This window comes from Phocoena phocoena, chromosome 2, assembly GCF_963924675.1.
Source record: "Phocoena phocoena chromosome 2, mPhoPho1.1, whole genome shotgun sequence".
NCBI classification, from domain to species: domain Eukaryota; kingdom Metazoa; phylum Chordata; class Mammalia; order Artiodactyla; family Phocoenidae; genus Phocoena; species Phocoena phocoena.
The window spans coordinates 151605884-151626189 of record NC_089220.1 but is presented as its reverse complement, the minus strand read 5'-3'; the positions used below and the strand labels follow the sequence as shown (position 1 = coordinate 151626189).

General features: G+C 36.3%; 1 pseudogene; it reads right to left on the bottom strand.

The window, feature by feature from the left end:
- Window positions 1-493: 493 nt before the first annotated feature.
- LOC136118550 (eukaryotic translation initiation factor 2A pseudogene) lies at window positions 494-19215 on the bottom strand (annotated as a pseudogene).
- Window positions 19216-20306: the final 1091 nt, after the last annotated feature.

The window sequence follows — 20306 nt, the reverse complement described above, 5'->3', positions numbered from 1 at the left end:
AGTCGACAAACTATTGTCTCAGCTTTCTCTTCAGTTCCTTAGATCTACTTTGTCACCAGTATCGTGCAGTCTTGTTGACTTGGGGTTTAGAATAAATCCTGAAATCGGCTGGGGTAAATCCTCTGACTTTGTTCTGTTTTTAAAAAATCACTTTGGTTCTTCTAGCTTCTTTGTATTTCCATATAAATTTTAGTTACAACTTGTCAATTATTACAAAATTCATGCTGAATTTTATTTAATTGCTCAGAATGTGTAGATATGTTCTGGAGGGAATGAACATCTAGAATATTGAGGTTTCACATCCAGGAACATGATATACTTTTGGCTCTCTTTAATTTCCCTCTGCAACTTTTCAAAAAATTAATTAATTAATTTTCCTATAGTTTTCAGTGTAGAGTTCTTGGACATTACTTGTTAGATTTATTCTTAAGTATTTTAGGTTTCTTGCTCTATTTTTTAAAAAAAATCTTGAATGAATTGTTATAGATGAACATTAAGGATGAGCACATAGGTATTCCATAGATGTCAGTGTGTTTAACAGAAGAAATATTTGCACTGGTTTCTGGTAACTTGCTCGCTTTCTGTGTATCTTAAATTCCCAATTCCACGTCTTTGGCTTGTGGAGAAAGGCTCTCTCTTGCTGCATTTTCTCCCGTTGATGTTTTTCTAGCTGTTTTCCAGGTACTGTTTGTTCTTTCAGCTGTTCAATTGCCTACGTCTTCTTCTTTAGGTTTTGGGTCTGTTTTTCTGTCTCAGGGTCTCTGGGAGGTGACTGAGAGGCTGTCTTTCATGGTGGCTTTGCTAGGTGGGAGAGGAGTCAAATCTGGACTCTTGTCCCCTCTTGCTCTCTGCTGTCTCAGCCTCGTGCATCCTTTAATTATTAACGACTGTTTTTGTTGGTGACTTTTCACTTCCAGGTGGTGGTTTCTTATTCTGGGATGGTTCTTCTTCATGCAGTTCAGAATCGGTGACTGGTTCATTTCTTAAAACTTATAAGATGTTGCAAGCTTATATTCTTCACTGGGACTTCACTTAGAACTGCTTGGTAAATTATTGTCTTTCCTGTAAATATTCCATCCAAAAATGGCTGCCAAGAAACCTGTCATATTTCTGCATTTGAAGGTATATCCTAATTGTGCAAGATACAGCTGGGTTAATGCTAAATCTCGTACCCAGTGTTAACACATTATCCAAGAGGACAGGTGATCGTTAAAATGTGCTCACCACCTGGGCACCAAGGAAAATATTTAGAATATTTAGAGGAGACGGGTTTAGAAATGAGTTTGTAGTTTGCAATATCCTACACTTCCTTCATCTCCTCAGATTGTCAAGTTCAGATGCTACTAACATGTGTCCACAAGGGCTGTCGCAGTCTGCCTTAGGACAACCAGTCCCAACTTAAATGCAGAATCACATTTGGCGGGCATGACACGGTAAATAGTACAAATTCCATACTGCATCATAAATGGAGCCGTTTTTGAGTAACTGAACTACATCAATTTCTCTACTTGCTGCAATGTAATGAAAAACTTTTCCCACAATAGGAAGTTCTTGTCTTGTCAACACCTGTACCAGCTGTTACAACACAGCAGTGGTTTTCTATTCCTTAGCATTGTAATCTTATCAGCCTTAAGGAAACTTTTGTTGACTAAAGCTGCATTAGGTGCACCCAAGTTGAGGTACTGATCTAATCTACAAAATGAAAATATGCCCTTACTCCCCAGGACATGGACAGCCACCTTGTATAGTTAAGGTCCAGGTGATAACACAAAATAATTGTTTGCAAATTTAATTTATTTGCAATCACATTAAAATCGTTGTTGTCAAAGAAGGGAACTTCATTGTTAACATTTCTGGCGCAAATAGTTTCATCTTCTGACCAGGATAGATGCCAATTTTGCATTGTTTTTCTGAATGAAGACTTCAAACATGCTCTGGTCTTTACATGACAAAGTTGGAGCTCAGGTATCCCAGCTGTGCTCTAAGCTGGTTTTAAAATACCAAGAAAGTGTGTAGCATTGTGTTAGGGTCAAAGAAAACAACAAGAATAGAGAAGAATCTTTATTGTATGTTTTTCTGTGTTTTGGATGGCTCCCGACTCATGAGACGGTTTGACAAATTTATTTTTATGTATTTTTAAATTAAATTTAAAAATTATTTTCATTTTGAAGTGACTGGAGACTCACATTCAGTTGTAAGAAATAATATGAAGAGAACCCGGGTATCTTTTACCCAGCTTTCTACAATGTAAATCTACCTGTAAATCTTTCTACAATGTAATCTACCTGTATTATCTACAGTGATAATCTACCTGTAAGCTATAGCAAAGTATCACCGTCAGGATGTTTACACTGATACAGTCAAGATACAGACCATTCCCATCACATGACTTCCTGCCTTCCTACAGCCCTCTGTTCTCTGCTTCTATAATTTAGTCATTTCAAGAATGTTGTGTAAGTGGAATCATATAGAATATAACTTAGGGGGATTGCCTTTTTTTTTTTCATTCAGCATAATTCAGATAAGGATTCATCTAAGTTGTATCAATAGCTTGGTTTTTCATTGACTATACTCTATGGTATGGATGTGCCACAATTTAACCATTCATCCACTGAAAGACATTTGGCCTGCTTCCAATTTTTGGCTATTAAGCATGAAGTGTCTATAAATATTTGTGTAGATGATATTGTGTGAACATACGTTTTCATTTCTTTGCCATCAGTGTCTAGGAGTACAATTACAAGTTTGTATGGTAGCCACATACTTAGTTTTTAAAGAAACTACCAAACTGTTTCCAGAGAGGTTGTACCATTTTACTTGTTATTTATCATGTTGCTGTAGGAATAAGAGAGGAGAAGTTTTCTGACAACTTAATGTCTAATGGGTTCCTTCAGGAAGTTGGGAGACCCAAAAGGAGACACGGGTTTGGTGAGATTAAAATCACTGTTTTAGAAACAGACTTACAGACATAGAAAACAGACTTGTGGTTGCCAAGGGGGTGGAGGTGGGGGAGGGATGGAGTGGGAGTTTGGGATGAGCAGATGCAAACTATTATATATAGGATGGATAAACAACAAGGTCCTACTGTATAGCACAGGGAACTATAGTCAATATCCTGTGAAAAACCATCATGGAAAAGAATATGAAAAAGAATATATATATATATATATATATATATATATATATATATATATATATATATCTGAGACACCCTGCTGTACAGAAGAAACTAATGCAACATTGTAAATCAACTATGCTTCAGTAAAATAGATTTTAAAAATTTTTTCAAAATAAATTTTAAAAATGACAGTTTTGTTTTGAACGTGATGAGTTTGAGATGTCTGTGATGGAAACCCTAGTGGAGCTGGCCTGCCAGCATTTGGACGAACACCCACTGCTCAGCAGTGAGACTGGCAGAAGATGCAGATTGGAGATGTGTGGCCTGGAAGCCAGGAGAGGACACCAGAGTTGAGTGATAAGAATAGAAGGATGTAGAAGAACCCTGAAAATTAGAAGTTCCAGGGGAGTAAGAAACTAAGAAAGAGTCCCTGATGTGAATTTCAGACAAACTGAGGAAATACAGCAGGTGCCCATGTCCAGGAAACCAAAATAGACCCTGGTCTTAGGACACGCTATAGGTGGACCCCTTCGGTGCTTTCAGTTTCGATGGACTGTTGATGACAGAAGCCATGTTTAAAATTGAACGTGGCCAAGACAGTGTAGACTGGTCTTTGATCCAAGTGGAAATCCAGTCTGGGGAGGCAAAAATGCCTGCTTCCAATGGAGCAGACTTCCTCCCTAAATGTCACATTGTCCTTGGTCAGAATGACTGGAGAGACAAGCTTAAGGGTTTTCCCCAGAGTAGGAGGGAATCAACAAAATCTCGTTGCTTGTAGATGAAGTCCTTATCTCTTAACCTTCATGATTTGATTCTTTAAAATTTTGCCAAAGCCATCACAGTGACTTAAAACGAGGGTAAATTTTCTTTCAAGGGGAATGTTAGGTTTAGGTACGTTGATGGAAATAATCAATAAACAATCTATAATAGGAATAGAAAAGAGTTTTATTCTTGCCAAACTGAGGACGTTAGCCCAGGAGACACAGATCCAAGAAGCACTTGAATCGTGTTCTCTAGACTACAAAATAGGCGAGGCTTATAAAGGCAAAAACCACAGAGTTACGTAAGTTGCTTGTCAAGAATTATAATTGGAGCCGGCAAGCAGTAAGGGTGCTTGTTAAGCAAGGATTGATTGGGGTCTGAAATGGTTGCATAGTTACAAGGGGAGACCTTGAGACCATACGGTTGCAGCTGGCAGCTATTCACAGATACTGTTTTGAGAACGGCTGGTGGTGTCCTTCAGTCTGACACAGGTCAGAAAACTCATGTTCACAGGGATGCAGGAACGTGTCTGAAATTATGGCCACCCAGCTCCATTTTGAATGCCTGAACCACAGTTACTCCATTTTGATTTTAAAATGCATTCTTTTCCCTAATGGTTAAAGCAGATGTACGATGCTTGTTTGACAGGCTGTAAGAGTCTGTTCTGGTTAGCATAAAATTCAAGCCAAATCGTGTATAAGCCAGAATGACTTTCCCATACCTCAGTATGTGAAAAATTCTCCCATCAGGCATTAATAATGTTGAATGATCACATTAAATAGTAAAGAAATGATAATTTAATGGTCAAAATCTAAGGAACTTATACCGGGCAACTGTTGAAATACATCAGTTAAAATTGCTCATAGATCACTTTATCAGGAATCTCTAAAAGCTGTAATAACAACATACATCAGCTTTTAATGTTTCAATAATTTTTAGATACTCCTTTTATTTACATAGACTTTTGTTTCTTTACTAAAATTATTTGTGAAATATTCAATAAAATATGTTTATGATCAATATAATGGTATCTCCTTAATTCTGAAAGGATTCTATGGGTTTTTTATAGAATGTCTTATAAAATAAATGACAAGATAATTGTTTGATTAGCCCATGGATGGTAATGACAGGGAAAATGAGGTTGACATTAAAAAATACCATTAAAATATATTTGGCAGTAGGATCTAGAAAACAAATGAGTTAGAACAGCAAAAGAATAGTATCTAATTAACCCTAAAAACAAGAGGAAGACTGATGTTTTTCCCTAGACTATAGACTAAAAAAGCCACTTGCTTTTAAACCTGTCAGGAAGCACCTCCCTCCCCTACTTGACTGATAATAAGCCACAGTCTATCCCAAATTTTGGTACTTAAAGGCTTTTATAGCAAATGAGAGAATAGTAAAGCTAATGCCCCTTAACAGGAATTTCATTTGCACCAGTTTCATTCTGAGTATGACAAATCCATTCAATACACCCGATCTTTACACAAAAATGATTTAAAATGGATGATTACATGGGTACAGTAATTGAACTTTCCCCCTTGGCTATGAGAAAATCATGTCTTTAGCATTAAGGACTCCTTAAAACAACTGAATTTCAATACGAAGAATGACCTCAGAGGTTGGAGGTTAATTTCTCACTTAATTTCTCCATTTTGTACTGCTCCTACCTGTCGTTTGGAGTCTCTGTAATCCAGTTTCTTTCGTTTCTTCCCCTGATGTCTCTAACTGTACCACTTTCCCACTGGAAGATGGGCTTGTCCTTTCTGCCTTAAAGGACATGTTATTCCACTTCTAAGTAGGTTAACTTTGCCACATAAATTTTTTCAGTTAGCGTGTGCCATATGCACTTGATGCTAAAATATGTACTGGTGAGTTGGTCTTTACTTTTAAAAGTGTGGGGTTTCTGGCTTCACTCTTTGATCTTTATAAAGCCATATGGTTTTTCTGACCTTGGATAATGTAAAAGATATTTGGAAGTTGAGGATGTGCAAAGGCTGTTGAAAATCCATAGAGAAGTAACAGAACATTCTAACAGAGGACGTAACATCACCTTCACCACCTAAAGCATCTATATCTTTATTCTTTTGGATGTATCAGACAGGAGACTTGAATTGTTATCAACAAAATTGAATATCAAATTCATTGCTTATGAGACTAAAATATTTTTCCCACTGTTAGAATTTTCCCCTGGCAGATTATCCATGTGTATGTCAAATGTACAACCAAACCAGTATAATTTAGTGAGTCCAGCATCCTAATATCTCCTTCCCTGACTAGGGAAATAGGATTCAGTTCAGTATGTTGAAATTTCTCTGTTTAATTAAAATGTTAGGGTACTTGATTTCAAGGAGGTTAGGAAACCCAATCCAAACTTTTATGAGTTTTTAGCTAATTTTAAATTCTATTTTACTTTAGTCATATCTTCCATCATGTTTAGTATAGGTAACTGCAAAATAAAATTTTAACATTGTGAGAAAGTAAGTAGCTTTACTCAAATGTCAAGTATGAAAAAAATCAGCTTGTGTAACTGTATAACTCGTCTATGTAATTTGACTGAAGGTGATGGAGGGCATCCAACTTAGAGTATTTTATGTTTTATTTTTTCTATTCGCTGGCAGGATAACAATTCTATCTTTTATATCCAGTGAAATAAGATATTTACATGACAAATTTTAGTATATTCCATGCATTTTATTCTATCCATGTTTATGCCCAATACCATCCCAACAGCGAGGCAGTTTGAAAATGAGCCATAATATATTCTTCTGAGTAAATTTACACAACTGTTATATGAATTTGAGAGTCATTTCACTAGTAGGAATATAAGAAGCTTCTTAATTTCCAAGACACACAATAAGCTTGTTAGATAGAGAAAGAAGTTATTACAAGTGTGCTTTTCTCTTCGTTTAAAATTGATTCTCAAAGCTGCAAAGGCAGGTAGAAGAGCCAAATCCCCACATTAGTGTGTTCATTGAGGGACATTTTTATCAGAGCACAATAAAATATTTTAAGAATGTGATTCCATGAATTACAGGTCTCAGGTCAAAAATAGATGCCATGCACTTTTACATAAGCTTGCTATATAATCATTCATCAATAATGTAGCCTTAATATTTCCTCTATGCCTTTATGACTTTTCAGAACGAATACACAGTTGACATGAATTTTAAGGCTCACATGAGTATCATGAATGCCTGGCAGTGTTACAACACCAAAATTGTGTTATTTCCCTCACACAATAACCAACATTTTTCATACTTTTGTAAATAAGGGAGCCAATGGGTTGCAGGCATTTTGTCGTTAGAAGATAGCTATGTAACTCTAAGAAATTGTTTTTAATATTATTGCGACATATTAATTCTAAATAATTTAGAAGCAATTTGGATTTTAAGCATGTGGTCTAGGAGGGCTCAAAGGACAGTGCCCTTTAAAGAACTCAGTATAGTTAACTAACATCAGTAACCAAGAATTTTAGGAATACCTGCTCTAAGGTTCTGCATGTAGTTTTAAAGGAAACACCCATGAGAACATGCACATTGACACGGCTTTAAATCCATGGCCTCCAACTTTGGTTAGAATGAAAATACTCTACTCATGTCCTTGGTTCTCAGTTGCAAAGGGTCTACTGGCCCATTTTAGCAGAGAATGGCTCAGCAGTAAACAACTGTCCATGGGCTAACGCACCTGTGAAAGCTGTTTCAGAAAGTGACAGCAGGAAGCTAAGTGGAAAGAACCAGAAACTCCAGAAATAATCAGGTGGACACAACAATTCCTGCTCCAGCTGTGCCCGCCCACAAGCTGGGAGACTTATAAATCCTGCAAGAGAGGCGGTCAAGAAGATGATAGAATATTCCATCACTGTGGAATCTGCTGGAAATTCAATCTGACTTTTATAATTTCTAAGTCTTATCTCAAAATCAAATTTTAAACCTGCCAACCCAACCACCAGAATCCTCTTATTGAAAAAAAAGTCATATTATGTATACCCTCAACCAACTGATTTATGATTCTGCCAATTCAGCAAAAGAAATGTGTTCAGTTTCATCAAACTGCAAGATTCTTTGAAGCCCTGATTTCTGCATACTTTCTACATCTCTAATTTCTTTATACCCAAAAGAATGTCCTTATCAATGGATTAAGTTAGGAGGTTACATCTTAATATTCCAGCTGCTCTGTACAATAAGGTTAATATATGACGTTCTTCACTTTTTTCTTTCCCCACTGGAAAAATAATGGCTAACAATTTGCCTTGAACTGCAAATCTGTTTTTTTGGTCATATGAGGCTATTTCTGGAACTTTTGTTGTAAAAAATGAGAAAGTCAAGGGTGGAAGTTACAAATTTCTAGTAAGTCACTGGTTCCAATAGATGAGTTAGTTCTTCTCACAATTAATCCTCCAAACCAATATGACACAGTTGTTCATAGTCTGTGTTAGGTATGGTATGGAAAAAAAATGTTTTTAATCACCAGTCATAGATTCTGCTCTTCCAGTAACAGAATTGACAAGTAATTTTTATAAACACTTACTTAGGAAAATCTCTTTCTTGTATCACATATATAAAATATAAGATCTCACTATAATATACTAATATTCTAAGAAGTTGTTATGAAGACTAGCCAATACATTTTGTTGTCATTGAAATGACAGCAAAACAAACTTGGCCCTCAGCATGTTAAAATGTCACTTTTTAAAAAATTCAAAATCAGAATTAATTGGTGTTGAGCCTTGTCGGTTGCTCTTGAGTAAATTATTCCAAGATCTATGTACCTCTTTCCCACAGGCTTTCTATAAAAAGAAAGAAAGAAATGTAAAATATGTAGCATCTCTTTGTTAAGGGATTGTATAAGCTTCTGTTCTATGTTTCCATTAGAGAACAGTGAAAAATACAATCTCTTAGTGCCTCATTAAGTTAAGAGAGTTTTAGGTGGATGTCATCTTTGCACTTTCCTCAGATTAACTGAGAGGGTTGTGAATGGAGAATTGTAAATAATCCGTGTGATTAGTAGGGTCTGCTGGCCCTTCACCAGCACCCACCTCTCAAGAGCGGTCATCTGGTCTTCTCCATAAAACTGAACTGTGGGTTGTGGATAATTCCCTGTGACCACCTGCCTGATTGATGGGCAGGCCAGTTTTGTGGTGGGGGCAGGGGACTCTCTCCTGAGCTGGGGAGTCCCTAAAACTAAAAGTCCCTAAAACTGCTTTGTAAAGGCACCATTTATCAAGTCATTGAAATGAGTCTCCATCTCTTGGTGCCCTGAAATGTCTGTCTCATAGAAACTCTCAGTCCATTGGTGAGGAAGATTCCTCATTTTGCCAAATCCTAAAAGAGTGGACCTATAAATTCATTTCAAGTTTTGTACTATTATTAGTTATGGCTTAAGTGATTTAACATTATTATAAAGAACGACTGATTGGCTAAGTAGATAGAGAATATTCTAAGGGCGATGTAGAGAGCATCTCCTAGGTAGCTCCACCTGACACACAAATACAGCTTTTATCATCATCTCCTCTCCTGAATTTTTTTGCTTTTATCACCTTAAGTAGCATTTACTCACTCTATAGATAATCAAACACCATCATTATCATCTTTGAGCCTTAGATATTAAAAAGGCAAAAATATGGATACTGGGGATATTTAAAGAAGTATGGTTTGTTCAGAGAAAATTATTTGAAATATAAATTTCCTTCTAAAATCTATATTTATAAACATCTATAATCATATTTTTAGCTAATTTCATCCAGGCGCAACTGTACTCACTCATTATTACCATTTGGCACTCTGAAGGTTGGTGGGTTTATTGTATTTCTATCAATAATTACTATACACGTGTGTATTCATTGTGAAATTCATTCTAATGGGATTCACTAGTTTATATAGGATGCTCTCAACTCTTCAGGCAAGAACTTAGCAGTCATTTCATTTCCTGCTTTTAAAAATGAAATTCATATGCAGTTAATAATGCGTTTAGTACAGTATCTGAAAGAGATGATAAATTTTGCGGTGACTTCCTTCAAAAAATAGGAAGTCACTTTTAAAGAATGGGTTAATACGTGGTCAGAAATAAAATACTTATCCAGCTTTAAATTCTATTCAAAACCCACAAAGCCTGGAGCTTCAACATGAAATAATGGTTTTATTGCTTTGCTTAAATTATTTTTCCCTTTTCTCCAATAATTTTTTTTTTAATTCACTGATTTATAGAAAACAACTCCAGATCTGTAAGCCTGAGGAGGTAATTTTAGAATGAGCTGAAGAGAAAATTTGAATTACTCATTTTCTTTTTCACTTGTTTTCATTCTTTGGGAAACAAACGCAGTGCAGGGACATTCGGGATCATCTAGTCCTATTTGCTGTAGAGGTGAGAAAACCTGTGCCCAGAGAGACAAAGCCAATCACCCAAAATATACCAGATACTTAGCAAAGTCGAGTGGATAATCAGGTCTTCGAGTCTAGTGGACGGAGGGCCTGCATGCCAGCCAGGGGCCCCATCTTTTCCCAGATGTCATATAACTTATTCTTATGCTTCTTTAATTTGAAAACAAACAACCCTGCTGGGCTTTTCTCTCTATGTAAATGCAAATTTAAAAAGGCACATTTCTCTGTTAATAAAAGACCTTCATTTGTCTTTAAAATCTCTGAGTTAGAAAATTTAGCAAATAGTCAGAACTTGCGTTTGGCATGCTTGTGGCTCCCTGGCTGGGTTGCTGATCCCTTCCCAGTGACGCTTATTCTCACACTCTCTGCAATCTAAAGACAATCGCTCAGAAGCACGACATAAGGTGTATCCCTCTCAAGGGCATGTGGGATTCTGAAGATGTAGTCTCTTGAAGGAATGCCTTATAGTGATGGAATGTCAGATAGTCATGTGTATAATTTTAGATGAAGAATCTGCCTGTAGCTTTTTCCATCAGACCACATCTATTTACGCATGTGTTTATTTATATCCCATCTTACTTCCAAAGGGATGTGTGCCCATACAACACCCCACAGGAGGCCAGGTTTCTGCCCAAGTTTAGGCAAGCCTTCTGCAATATTTAGAGACTCTAAGTGCGTCATTAATTCTGAGACATCTAGATATTTTTAATCATTAAGTACTACCAAGAGCTGCAGGACAGTCCCTAAGGTATAAATACAGAGAAAAAGATGAATAAGTTATGAAAATCACAAGCAAAAAAAAATAGTTTAAAAAAAACTACAAAGAAAACAAGAAAAGTGGCTAAGTATCCAAATAACCATATTTTTTAAAAAATGAAGTTTCGCTTATACTAAAATCAATTCAAAGCCACGTCTTCAAAGTCTAATAAGCTCCTTTATACTAATAAGTATCAACATTTTGTCTCTCTTAGCAAAATGTTAATGCAATGCAAATGGTATTTCTCAATCTTAAATAAATGTACTCCACTTGACTATAAATTAATAGAAATAGATCCAATTATAAGACTTTAAAATATTCCCCTTTTAAAAAAACAACTGCTAAATTATATAAATATTAAAATCTAGAAAGAAAACAGAATACATTATTGGGTCAATAACTTGCCATAAACATCTCAAATTAATTATTAACTTCCTACAATCAACTAATTTATTTTGATCTACTAAAACATAAAGGATTCCACATAATTTATTGTTAATTACATCAATTTCATCTGTAATGCTGTATATTTTCCATTGAGCTTTCATTAGAGCTATTTATATGTGTACTGTTATAAACATAGTATGTATTAGGTTTCTTCTAGAACTGCAGTCATCAAGGAGAAAAGAGTAATCAGAAGTGAAGTAGAGTAAGAATGGTGTCATTCAACAGAGTGCTAGAAATGGCAATCGGAAATAGTTGTTTGGAAATTAGTTCGCCTTCCCTCTGGCCAGTGTTTTCTCACACAGAGTCATGGGTCCTAGTGTTCTCACGAATTGCCTGCAACAGGGCATCTCGAACTTTAATATGCGTAGCAAATGCCCTGAGTATCTTGCTAGAATGAAGTTTCTGAATCTATAGGTCTGGGATGGGACTCTTGAGTCTGGATTTTTAACACCATCTCAGATGATGCCAACCACTGATTTGCAATCACAACTTGTATAGCAGTGCTGCAGGGTGATAGGTCTCAAATGTGGTCCCCTGTCCACCTGCTACAGATTCATTAGATGGCTTATTTTGTTTTTTAAATGCAGAATTCTAGAGATGACCCCAGATCCAGTGACTCTAAGTTCCAAGGGTAGGGCAGAGTTTTCAGCAAGCCCTACACATGGCAGTCTCTGCCCAGCAGAGTTTGAGGAACGCCGCTCCATGGGAAATTCGCAGGTGTGTGCGTCTAACCCTAAATGTACGACATGAGAGTCAAGGGCAACTTTCTGCAAAGTAATTAGATGAGTACAAGGCTACTAAAAAGAGAACTGGTGCAAACAATTACTGCCCGGAAAAAGTGATTCCAGATCATTAACTTTCTGAGATATCTGTCATCTTGTCTCTGTGTGATACTCTTACTCCTAGACCAGGAGCCCTCAGACTTCAGCATTCATCAGAAACAACTAGGGGTCTCAGTAAAACCCACCCATTGATTACGTAGGTCTGGGTTGGGGTTCCAAAAATTTGTGTTTCTAAGTTCCCAACTGATGCTGATGCTGTTGGTCTGGGGACATACTTTGTCCTGCATGACAGCATGATCTTGACAGTTCACAAAACCTAGGATGTCCATGTCCTGTTGGATTTATTTATTCAACCCAAGTATCACTTGAAGACGAGTACACTTATTCAACACAAACTGCCCACAAGTTGAGACAGTCCATGGGGCTAAAGAAAGAATCATAAAATAGAATCTCTGCGTTCTGGGATTCTGCTGTCCAAGGAGACAGGTCAAACTAACATATGACACCATTCTATGATACTTAAAGGAAGCACACAGCAAAGTGTTAAAAATGAATGACCTATACCCACTCTAGGAGTTCCGAGAATTCAGTGTGGCCTGAATTAGCTTGAATTGTTTTAATTAACAATATGGTACTGAAGTGTTCCTGTTTGCAGTGATAGCAAATTGAAAGAACATTAGTTCAATCTTTGCTGACTTTTTGTCCCTTTCTACGGAGGCAATTATATCTCTTACAAATAATGACTGCTTTGTTCCTTTCTTTCCAATTCTTGCAATTTTAACTCATTTTGTTTTATTTTCTATTTCCAATGTAATTTAAAAAAATGATGTAACATATCACATGGATCTAAAACAGGCCTGTTGTAGTGCATGACCTTGAGTATGCCCTTTCATATCCCATTCACAGGAGGTTTTAGGGGATGCTTCCCTCTAGGATCTCATGCACTTAGAATCTGATATGAAGGGCACTGAAATTATGCAATGCACAGCATTTTAAAATATATATATATAGATTTACATCTATCATGTCTTTTATGTTTATGTTTAAAGATGCACTGGGAAAAGTCTTATGGCCACTTTGTCCCCAAGACATCTGGTTCTCACTTTCAACCCCACAAGACTAACCCCTGCCTTTTGCATCTTTCTGGAATTTTTATATGTCTATTAAAGCAGATATGAATATATAATGTTATTTTAGACCTTTTTAATAAAATGTTTTCATAAACTACACATTTCCTGTACCTTGATTTTTTTTGTTAACCTAAAACATATATATATATATATATCTACATATATATATTTTAGAGATTTTTCATATAATATTCAGCTATTTAATTCTTTCAAACTTTCTACTCTATAGATTCACCACTGCACAGATCATCATAATTTATATCAAATGTTAATAGTTATTATTGTCGTCATTAGTGATTAGATTTCTTTACCTATCTGGATACCCTCTACTGCATATTTCAATATGACCCTAATGCTAATCTAACCTTCAAATAAACAAAACAGATATATGAAGCTGTCTAGAAACAATCTTTAAAACTGGCATTCATGAATTGCTAACTAGCTGAGTTTTGATTTAGTATAATGACTTAATTTTTCTGCACCAAAAAATAAATTCTTCAATCTAAAAAAATAAATAACTAAATAAGTGCATTTTCATGTTACTCATAGTAATATGTCCTTATTCACTATTGATAATGGTTGTTTGTCCATCTCTTTTTCTTGATCAATTTCACCAAGAATTTACCAGTTTTAGTAGTATCTAAAAGGAACCAAACTTTGGCATTGGTGATCGTCTCTGGGGTCTGTTTATTTTCTATTTTATTAATTACTTCTTTCACTTTTTCTTTTTTTCCCATTGTTCCACCTTTCAAGTTTTGTTTGCTGTCATTTTTCTAATTTCTTAAAGTGAGTGTTTAGCTCATTGATTTTGTACATTCCTTTTTTCCTGATGTATCTAAATATCTATATAATATTTCTAACATACTCTAATATATCTTTATACTCTCTATATATTATTCACAATTAAAAAAACCCCAAATCCATAATCCTGTCTTTAGCCATATCCACAAGTTTTGAACTAATCAGATTATTTTAAAATTATATTCTATCAAAATGTTTTCCAAATTTAATTTTGATTTCTTCTTGGAGCCATGGATTATTTAGAAATATATGATGTATGTTCCAAAGGTTTGGGAATTGTTTTGTTTTCTGATTTCTAGCTTAACTCATCTATCTTCAAGAAGCATGTTTTGTATTATTTTAATCCTTAGAAATAATTTGAAACTTGGTTTACAGAGAATACAGTCTATTTTTGTAAGAGTTTTGTGCATATTGGAAATAACATGTGTTTTGCAGACATTGGAGATAATATTCTAGATACATCTGTTGGGTCTGCTTTGCCAATATCTTTTATGTCTTTATGGCTCATCTTTGTCGTCTGCGTGTTTTATCAGTTACTCTGAAAGGTGTACTATCATCTACTGTGATGTGAATTTTTCTCCATATTTTTGTTCTTTATTTTGCATGTATATTTTGAAGCAATACTGTTTGATGAATTCAAATTAGTAACTATTACATCTTCCTGGTGAATTGAACTTTTATCATTTTGAAATGCCCCTCTTTAGTGCTATGTCCTGCCTTAAAGTCTGCTTGGCCTGATATTAATCTAACTACAAGGCCTTTTGATTATAGTGTTTCCGTGATAGGTCTTTTCCCATCACTTTACCTTAACCTTTGTATAATCTTATATAATCTTCATGTAATCTTTAGGTGAATCTCTTGTAAACAGCATAGAATTGGTGTGTGTGCGTCTGCATGCACGAGCTTTAATTCAGCCTGACAATTTTTGGTCTTTTAATTGGAGTCCTTTTATACTTAATAACTAACATATTTGTGTTTAGATTTTCCATCTTGCTATTCACTTGTTATTTCTAAGTTCTTTTTTTCTCTGAGATTAAGTTTTTTAGATTGTTCTGTTACTCTCTCCCCCATTAGCTTTTTAATTGTACTATCTATTTTTTATTATTTTAATGATTGTCAGAGACACTGTAATATGCACTCTTGACTTATTAATACCTAATATAAATTGGCACTTTTACGTCAGTCAAGATACTCACAAAGACTTTACAACTCTTACTCAATTTAACCCTCACCCAAACTATGTTTTTGCTGTTTGTTTTGATTCTAAATTCATTTTTCATTCCAGAAGTTTTAAAAAATTTTTATGTAGTTAATCCTTACTTCATTTACCCAAATCTTTACCTTTTTCTCTTCACTCTTCCTGCATCTCTAAACCAACATTTTGGAAATCTTTCCTTCTGCCAGAAGGACACTTTTTTTGTATTTCCTTTAGTGAAAATTTAAGGATGATGAACTGGATTAGGTTTGTTTGTATAACTATTAAATAACTATTATTTCACCTTCATCTTAAAAGGATTTCTTTGCGGGATATATAATTCTGGATCTGGAGTTACTTTCTTTCAGAACTTCAAACATGTTGTTTTCTTGATTCTATTGTTTTCTTCTGGAAGCCAGGTATTTATTTTATCATTGTTCACTTGAAAATAATCTGTATTTTTCCCCCCTCTGGTTGCTTTTACGGTTTCTCATCTCAGTGGTTTCAGCTGTGTTATCATGATGTTATAAAGCACTACCTAAAAATTACATATTTATCATGCTGTTGCTCATATACAACAACAGTATTATTTCTTTTATTGGCAGCTCGATTTCTTTTTCCCTTTTCAGAAAATTATTAGAAAGAAGAAAAAATTATTTCTTCAGATATTGCTTCTGTCCCGTTCTTTTCTCTACCGTGTTTAGTTCTGGACATTTTCTTCAAGTGTATCTCGCAATTTTTTTAATCCTCACACTTTTTATACATATAACAGTTCATGTGGACTTCAAGGGCATTATGCTGAGTAAAAAATGTCAATCTCAAAAGGTCATATATCACGTTTCCATTTATGTAACATTCTCAAAATGGCAAAATTATATAGATGGAGAGCAAATTAGTGTTTGCTAGGGGTTGAGGAAGGTGGAGATGGGTGGGAGGGCATGACTATAAAAGCACAGCACAAGGAGATCTTTGCGGTGATGGCACAGTCTGTATTTTGATTGCAGTGGTGGTTATACAAACTACACTTTTTATAAAATGACATAGAACTACACATAGACATTGTACCCAGTCAACTTCCTGGTTTTGCTATTACACTATAATTATGTGAGATGTAACCATGGAGGGAAACTGGACGATGCTACAGGGACCTCTCTGTACCATCTCTGCGACTTCCTGTGAATCTATAATTATTTAACAATGAAAAGTTTGTTAATTAAATCAAAAGCCAAGATAATTTTTACTGCTAATGACTGCACCACAACCCAAATCTGGTATTATATAATTAACATACTGAATAAACAGCTTTTATTTATGCAAACACCAAATAATAATGGGAAAATATTCCTTTCAGAATAACATCAGAAAGATAAACTATGTAAGATCAGTATAACAAAAATGACAATATCTGTATGAAGAAAACTTTTAAAGGATGGAAAAATTATGAACATGTCCATCAACAAGATCCAATATCACAGAGATGTTTTGTCTTCTTTCAATATGTACATATAAGATTATTCCCCCGAAATTACAACAGAGTTTTGGCAGAGATTAGTTAACGTTGTCCTAAAGTTCATGGGGAAAAAGCAGAAATACAAAAAACTGGAATAATGAAGACTAATAAAAAATCATAGGACAATGAAGAGGGGTCGTTCTAAGAGTTATTAGAACATATTACAAAGCCTCAATAAGTAAAGCAGTTGGTTACTGCCATGTGTATAAACAGAAAAAAAAATTATAGAACAGAAAGGAAAATCTAAAAATTGGGTTAAACTTATACAACATTGTATATTTTTTAAAAAAGTCATCTCAAATCAGTAGAGAAGGGAGTTCTGCATATGGGGATGGTGGGTTCAGATATTCAATTCTTCTAATGAAGAGGACAATAAAAACTGGGGAAAAATCTTAAAAGTCAGACAGAAGTTATCAAAGATCTAACAACACAATGAAAAATTACGATGCCAAGATATGAGATAACAAGGAAACACTGGAGGTGAGCTGGGATATGGAGTGATTTTACAGCTAGAAGCATCTTCGGGTAAGCAGACTATGTGTCCAAGAGGCTGAGAAGCAGAATGGCAGACACCGTAGGGCTAGGAGGATGGGGTTCATGGGAAAAGCACGATCAAAGACATGGGAATGGTTGTCATCGTAAGGGAGGTAGTTTTCTTCGGTGACTTTGTTCACCGTTCTTTCCTAATCCACCAAATCAAGCCCCTTTCAGTGACCCCCACCACTGACATCACCTGATAGGTGCCAGCACACTTACACACTCCATTCCTACACATGAATTATTGGTGCACCTCATTTCGGTCATCGTTATACTTTGGAAGCAGACGCAAATGCTGAATGCTGATAATTTCAAGGCTAATAATAAAATTCCCAAGACCTAGCACTTGAGCATTACATAAAAATTGAATGATAGTAAGAAGTTTTAGAGCCCAGTCACATACTCCATCTGTATGACTGCAACCACAATTAAACACTGAAAATTCCAACACTGAAAGAGGAAAATGAAGAAAAAAGGAATGAAATGGGGGAGGGAGGAAGAGAAGGAAAGAGCAGAAATCAGAAATAGAGAGGAAGGTTGTTGAATGATGCTTCTCCAGGACAGCAGAGTTCAGGCCACACACACCCTCTCCCTCTCCCCCCTCACCCCCTCCCCACCGCGAATAACAGAGTATAATCTGCAAAAATGCTGAGTCACCATGCTGGACATCTGAAACTAATATAATATTATAAATCAACTATATGTCAATAAAAATGAAATAAAATCCATTAAACTAGAAAAAAGTGTGCTCCTTTTTATAGTATTCCATGGAATAAATGGGCCAGTATTTTTTGTTAACCATTCAGCTATTGAAGGGCATTTTAGTTGTTTCCAGTTTTTGGTTATTTCAAAAGGAGCTGCTGTGAAGATCCACGTACAGGTTTCTGTGTGAACAAAGGTGTTCATTTCTCTGGGATCAATGCCCAGGGGTGTGATGGGTGGGTCGTATGCTAAATATACGTTTAATTTGGGAAAAGATTCCAAAACTGTTTTCCAGCATGGTTGGATCAGTTAGAGGGTAAGGGTAGAAAACATCCCTTTACCCTCCCCAGTTTATAATATAATTGTCTGCGATATTTCCTCTATGTCGTACATTGAGAGGCACCTCAGACCATCATAATTTTCACTTCACCTGTCAAATATGACTTTGAAAACACAACAGGAGAAGGAAAGACTATTGTATTTAACGATGTTTTTACTTACTGAGTGCTTCCTTTCTTCCTCATGTTCCAAGGTCCCTTCTTTCATCATTTCTTTTCTATTGAGAGAACTTCCTTTGAGTGTAGGTATGACACATTCTCTTAGTTTTCTTCATTCAGGAAAAGATGTTTTTCTTTGTCTTAGCTTTCAGAAGTTTAAATATGATGTATCCTGTTTGGGTTGATTGGTCTTTGGCCAAATTTGGGAAATTTCCAGCCATTATTTCTTTGAGTATTTTTTCAGTCCACCTTCTTCCTCTTCTGGTGTCCAGTGAGGCAAATATTAAACCTTTTGTCAGAATTCTGCATGTCCCAGAGGCTCAGCTCATTTTGTCTTTCAGCCTATTTTCTCTCTGTTGTTCAGACCGGCTCATTTCTGTTGTTCTATCTTCAAGTTTACTGACTGTCTTTCCTCTGTTCTCGCCAATTTGTTGCTGAGTCTACCCATTGAATCTTTTCTTTGTTACTGTATTTCTCAGGTCTAAAATCTGTTTCTTCTGGTTCAACGTTAGGACGGTATATTTTTTCATTTTGTTTCAAGTGTGCTTCATTGCAGTAGTTTTCTGTTGGCCGTTCTTTTTCAGATAATTCTACCATCTGTGTCCTTTTGTTCACATGGTGATTTTCCTGGTTCTTGATGTGACTGATTTGGAGGTTGAATTTTGGGACACTCTGGGTGTAGTGTTATGAGGCTATGGATCTTACTTAAATATTCTGTTAGCAGCAATCCCACACCACTGGGAGAAGGGTGGGTCTGGCTTGTTACTTCTAAGGTGAAGGCGGAGTCTCAGTTCCTGGCTTGGCCAGGGTGAAGGGGTACTTGTTACTGCTGGAGCTGGGGGGGCAGTCAGGCTGACAAGCAGACGTGCCCTATTACTGTCCCAAGTGTGGCTTCAAGGATATCATGGGAGGGGGAGCCTGTGTACACTGGGAAGTGGTAGGACTCCTGACTCCCTCGGTTGGGGTCAGGGGGCACAGGGAAAGACAAATAATTCTGTTTGCCCTTGTGATGGTTTGTTTCATATGTCAACCTGACTGGGCTCCAGGATGCCCAGGTACCTGGAGAAACATGATTTCTGAGTGTGTCTGTGATGGTGTTTATCGAAGGGATTAGCATTTGAATTGGTGGGTTGAAGAAACCAGATCTGCTTCCCAATGTGAGTGGGCCTCATCCAAACCGTTGAGGCAGGAATAAAACAAAAGTGTAGTAGAAGGTTAAATTAGTTCTCTCTGTTTGAGCTGAGACATCCATCTATTCCTACCCTGGACATCAGAGCTCCTGGTTCTCAGGGCTTTGGACCTACACCATCAGTTTCCTAGGTGGCAGGTAGTGGGATGTCTCAGCCTCCATAATTGAGTGAGTGAATTCCTCATAATACATCTGCTTCTATATATCTCTGTATATTGCCTATTGGTTCTGCTTCTCTGGAGAACCTTGGCCACTACATCCCTCTTCTTTCATTTCCTGTCACTCATTGGTTGCAGATGATACCACTGCATGGCACTTCTTTGTGTGTCCTGGTGGCCTCACCTGCCTCTTGAGCACGTGGGTGCTAGAGCATCAGCTGACTCCCATTGAGGCTGGCACAGGGACCAGGTGCAGAAGCCCAAGCATCCCTGAAGGTTGAGGTACCAGGAGGTATTGAGAGGTTAAGTGATACCATAGTGCAGGCGTCCAGGGCAAGGCT